Here is a 6000-nt window from a genome sequence, read left to right as displayed (position 1 = left end):
CCAGATCGCCAACCAGGGGCCACAGCGCCTAGGTTCTGTCTTCACTCTGCCACTCTGCAACGCTGGGCAAATGACTTCTTTTGCTAATTTTTAGAATGGGATGTTGTAGGCCAAGATGAGATCATGCTCCGTTAAAGTAACTCACAAACTATAAAGTACTATGCAAATGTCTATAAGGAATAAATTAAATACCAGGAACTGGAAACGGGAACTTGCACGGGCCAGCCTCAGGAGTTCTGGCGCTTACAAATAAATACTATGCCGGGGGTTAGATTTAAGGGGGGATTTCCAAGCAGTCTGGACTTGTGCCATCTTACTGTTGATTTTTAAAGTTTCATACTTATTCCTTCTTTCAAAAAAGCTTTTTTTGGGGGGGGGGAGGGGTATACATGTAATAACACCACCAAATTTTACACTGATTGGTATATGTATGTATGATAGAGGAGCCTGTGAACTTGATGAGATGGTCTGGAGACTAGAAATCCGAAAGTCCACTATCTGGCCAATTAAAGCCCTCAGCAACACATATTCACAGCGCACGCTCAGCGGTATCTGTGCACTGAGTGTAGGTGATGAGGTCCCACCAGCAGGGTGCTTTTGGCCAGTGCGGCACCTTGATCTGAGAAACTGCTGCAAACGGTACGTTCCAAGAGCTAAAGTTGACTTTGGCAGAAGATACAAGTTGTTTCATCATGCCGAGATTTTTAGGCTTTCTTTGTTTTTCGAATTTTTCAGCAGACCATGGCAACCACTCCGTGGATTTGTTTGCCTGGAGCAATTTGCCCGAATTGCATAGAGGAGGGCACTACAGGGTTTTCTGGGTTTGTATCAACAACTTTCCTCCAAGCTCTGTTTCCAGACACCAAAGCAGCGAGATACCCCTGTCTTTCTTAAACTGTCCACGCCATGTCATTATCTTTCAGACACAACAGGAAGTGCGGAAATTATCATTAGCTCTGATTTTCTGGGACGTTCTAGGAAACTTAACAGGTTGTCCAGTCCTGCTAAAATGTTAAGCTGGTTTTGCAAAACTCTCCCAGAAACATGTTGTGACATCTGTTTTAAAAAACGCAAGTGGAAGTCTAGATTTAAGACAGATTTAGTTCACAAATAATTAGAAGAGTAGCTACTCTGGATAGCTCAGATTTATTAGGCTTTTAGGCCCATGAAGCTTTTTTATATTACTTTGGAAGAGCAGTTCTGATTGTAAAAGACACACCCATCCACTGGAGAACGAGAAAAAAAAAAAGAAAAACAGGAAAAAGGACATTTTCTTAAATTTACCACATAGTAGCGACATTTAGGTGTATTTTTGTCAATTTTTTTCTACGTGTATCATTGTATTTTTGTGATTGTATTGTGACAGAAATATGTATGAAGATTTTTGTCATTTAACAGCCTAGAATATTTTTGCTTCATACTATTTAAAAAATCTTTTAAAACCCATTTTTGGAAAGCATATTTCTGATAATAAGAAAATAGAAAATTTGAAAAATATATAGTAGATGTGGAAAATAAAATAATCCATAATCTTACAACTCAAAGTAATCATCAATACTTTGACATATTTCCTCTCTTCTCTTTAAACGCATTTTCTTTTACATAGCCAAGATAATACTTCTTTATTGTTTTTCTTCACTCACATATCTTAAGTAGTTCCCCACAAAATTAAAAACATTTTATAAAAATTATGTTTAATGTCAGCAAGTGTTCTAGCGTGTCACTATACATGCTGGTCATACCAATATATCATACGCACATAGGTACATGCTTAGTCCCTCAGTCATGTCTGACTCTTTGTGATCTCATGGACTGTAGCCCACCAGGCTCCTCTGTCCATGGGATTACCCAGGCAAGAATACTGGAGTGAGTTGCCATTTCCTCCTCCAGGGGATCCTCCCAATCAATGTATTTCCTTAAACACTCCTCTTCTCAGTCAAAGTTGTTTTCTAAAAGGTTAAATCTTTCTTTAAGTAATCCAGGAGTCTTGAGTTTTGTATTAATTTTCAATAAAAACTCAAATAGCTTGAGAAATTCTACCAAAGCTAAGGAAGAGAAAATGGGTCACCATAAATATGAAGTCAAGACGTCATCATTCTCCACCACGGGTCCTGAGCTGGGCTTTAAATATTTTCTGCATGTACATCTGCTTCTCACCTTTTCCAAAAAGAGCTTGAGAAGGTTTATAGAGATCCTCAGAAATCAGGACAAAGCACAAAGGTGCTAATGGCAGGCCACACTTTTGATTCTGAGCATCCAGCCGCCAAAGCAAATTAATCTTAAGAGTCACAGTTTCCTTACAATGGAAACCACGTTCGGCTCAGAAGGGCTGCTTCACCTGGTATGGAGACCCAAGAGACTTCTTTATAAGCCAGTGAAAGCTTTGGGCATGGCGTTGGAGGCTGTGCCTGAGCCCAGGAGCAGAGGGTCTGAATTCCAGCTCTGGCCTGGCCACTCACTAGCAGAGCAAACTGGGTAATCACTTGTTCGCTCTTACAGCCTTTATTTTTGTTACTTAGGGGGTCATTTTTTAAGTACCCCACAATGTGCCACTAAGATTGGAAAAGCAAATAAGAAGCTTGTGTCCTGAAGGAGCACAGATCCTGGTGGGGAAGACGAGTGTGTGCGTTGCTTGTTTGAAAACTCGGCCCAAAGCTTATCATAAAGGTGTAAACAAGGGCTTCCCTGGTGGCTGAGTGGTAAAGAATCCGCCTGCCACTGCAAGGGACATGGGTTTGATCTCTGGTCCAGGAGACCCTGAAAGCCGCAGAGCAACTGAGCCCATGAGCCACAGCTACTGACGCTGTGCTCTGGAGACTGGGGGCCGCAACTACTGCAGCCCACGAGCCTAAAGCCTGTGCTTCGCAGCAAGAGAAGCTGCCGCGATGAGAGGCCCACGCACCAGAATGGAGAGGAGCCCTGCTCGCAGCAGCTCGAGAAAAGCCCACGCGGTCATGGAGCCCCAGTGCAGCCCCAAATAAACAAACACGCAAACCCGCGTGTACATGGAGGACATTACTTTAAAAAGTGTGGATAGGTCTGCGAATGTCCTACCTGACACCTGTGACTTCCAGGTTAATCCAGACACCAAGCAGCACCTTCTGCGACATTCCATTATGCTGGTCAAAATCCATGCCCTGAATCAGGGAACACTGAAAGCTTAACAGGATTGAACTTTCTCAAGCATCGGTGAGGCAACCGTAACTGGGGCTGGTATGACACGGAAAACAGTTCACGCAGAAGGTAAGCGGCGGTGGCATTCTCACTCACTTTGTAATTATAACGTGGGTTGTTTTGCAAAATCTGTTCCAGCAGAGCGCGGTCTTTTTGAATTGCATGCCCTGTTGGAAAGCCAGCCCTGTCTTTCTGTCCCTACATCCACTTCTCCGGCACGACAGTCTGGCCAAGCCCTTTCCAGTCTCTACATGATGCCCTCCCGTCGTCCACCTATCCACACTCAATGCAAGTTCCCCTCTGCTGTTCCACCTTCAAGTTGAAAATATTCACATTTCTTTGGCACTGAGTTTTCTTTGGTTTCTTGTATCCAGTCCATCAAACTTGACAACTCTTTTTTCCTGAAACACACGTTCCGGCTTTCCATTCACCTCTGTTCTCACTAAGGCATCCTGGCCTCCATGCTGGGGTTTTCCAATAGCTTGTGGTTTCCTGCCTTTCCCCCCAAACTCCCTTCTAATTATTCCTATATATCTTTACATTATTAGCTTCTATGGTGACTTACTTCTTAGAATTCCTTTAATAACTCTACCGTTTTCCAGAGTAAATAACCACTTTGGACTCAGCGGAAAACTACAAAGACTCTAACCAGGATTTTCCATCCAAGCAGGTTTTTTTCACATAATCTTTGTCTCTCAGGTATGAGACCTCTCATTGGTCACTATGATACCCCCTCCTCTTTTAAGACTCAGAATCGCAATTCACAAGAGATTCTTTCATTTTTTTTTAATCATTATTATCATTTGTTTAGGCTGTGCCAGGTCTTAGTTCTGGCATCTGGGATCTATTTCCCTGACCAGGGACTGAACTTATGTCCCTTGCATTGGGAGTGTTACCCACTGGACCACCAGGGAAATTCTGATCCTTTCATATTTAACTTCGCATTTTCTTAATTCCATAATTCACATGTATGAACATTTCTGCATTTTTAAAAAATGTTTGATATAATTATTTAAGATTCAAATCAACATTTCGAAGCAGACTTAACTCATTGGAAAGATTATTAAAGCAGAACACCAAATGAGCCAAATTCAAAGCACTATTATTTCTTCTGGTTACTGATGGAGTTTATTATTCATTTTGCATTCATTAATTTTTTCAGTCTATTTACATCTGTATTTCTTATATACAGCCTTGTTTGTTTCGCTCTCCCACTAAGTTGTGAGTCCTGGGGACAGTGAGCTTATCTGCTGGAAACTCTTCCTGGGAGGTCAGACATTTCTGTCTACCCCTCCCCATGGCTTCCGCCCTGTGGTCTGAAGGGAAGAGACCATCTTTTCTTAGGATCTTGCTTTTCCCAGTCACAGGATTGGTTAGGGGTAGGACTGTAAACCAGTGTGAGCCAATCACAACAGTCCACTCCTCAGCCCACCGTGATTGGTCCACCAAGGGACATGTGACCCAAATGGGGCCAGAATCCTGCCTTAGGACTTTGGAGAGAAAAGCTGCTTTTCCCCCCTTGTGTGTAGAGGTGTAAGAACCAGGAGTCTGGAGCTTGTCGGGCATGACATCTCCCACCCGAGGAGAATGGTCTGGGAGAGTGTGGAAAAGCAGGCAGAGACTCCTTCACAGGCCTCTTCCTGCCATTCTGAGATTTAATTATTCAACTAGCTATTAAATTCTGACAGCTACCCCAGTATCCTTCCAATAAATCGCCTCCCGTTTTATGTGTTTCATCTGGTTTCAGTGGAGTTTCTGTCGTCTGCAACCACGAGGGTCCTGACAGAGAAAATTTAAACTGTATTCTGAAGTTCTTGTAGCAGAGAGCTGTAAAATGCTAACGCGCATATAATGCAAGCCTTAGAGAATATCAGGCCAATTAACTTCAAAAAAGCTTTAGAAGAACATTTTTGTTGCTAAAATTCTTTACATTCTGTCCTGGAATTCTTCCTATTTTTTTTTTTACTACCCACACCTTGTGGTTATAACGCCTAAAAATTGTCACGAGACAGAATTTATTTGGTCTTCAGATAAGGCAAACTCCAACCTCTCTAAAGTGAAACAGACTTATATTTGCTGATTATTCCTTAAAACACAAAGCACCATGTATAAAATAAATAACGTACAAGAATGTATTGTACAGAACAGGGAATATGAGAGTATTTCACAATAAGTCTAAATGGAGGATATCTATAAAAAGGTTGAATCACTATGTTGTATACCTAAAAGTAATATAATACTGTAAATCAACTGTACTTTAAAAAAAAATGAGTTGTTTATTGTACAGGACAGATATGTGCACAGTGCTTATATTGAGCCAGGCATGTGCTGAAATTTAACTCATTTGATTATCCCAAGGAATCTGTGAGGTAGGTGCTATTATTATTGCCATTTATAATGAGGTAATTGAAGCACAGATGGAATAATTTGCCCCAGGTCACAGAGCTGGTGGAATGACTCTGACAATTTATTACGCATCAGAACCTATAGGGTGTGCGTGAACAGTGCAGACTCCTGAGACATACTTATGCAGAACCATACCAAGAAAAGGTAAGACTGCTCTTTCAACTTTTTTACATTGACCAAAAAACTCTGATCTCTCCTCTGAACGCTTTAGCCGTCTCAAATCTGGCCAAGAATACATTTTGTTGTCTTTGATTTTTGTTATAGAATGAGATTCTGCCACATGTGGCTCTGATATTTCAATTACACTGACTTTGCTTCAACAAATAGTGCCAAATATATACTCTCAGGCATTCACGAGAGATCTTAGTCTTGACTATCCCCCGAGCTCACTGCAAAAAAAATAGTGGAAACAGATATTTG

The sequence above is a fragment of the Capra hircus genome, chromosome 16, assembly GCF_001704415.2.
Source record: "Capra hircus breed San Clemente chromosome 16, ASM170441v1, whole genome shotgun sequence".
Lineage (NCBI taxonomy): Eukaryota > Metazoa > Chordata > Mammalia > Artiodactyla > Bovidae > Capra > Capra hircus.
The sequence above is the reverse complement of the archived record's forward strand: the minus strand, read 5'-3'. Positions refer to the sequence as shown.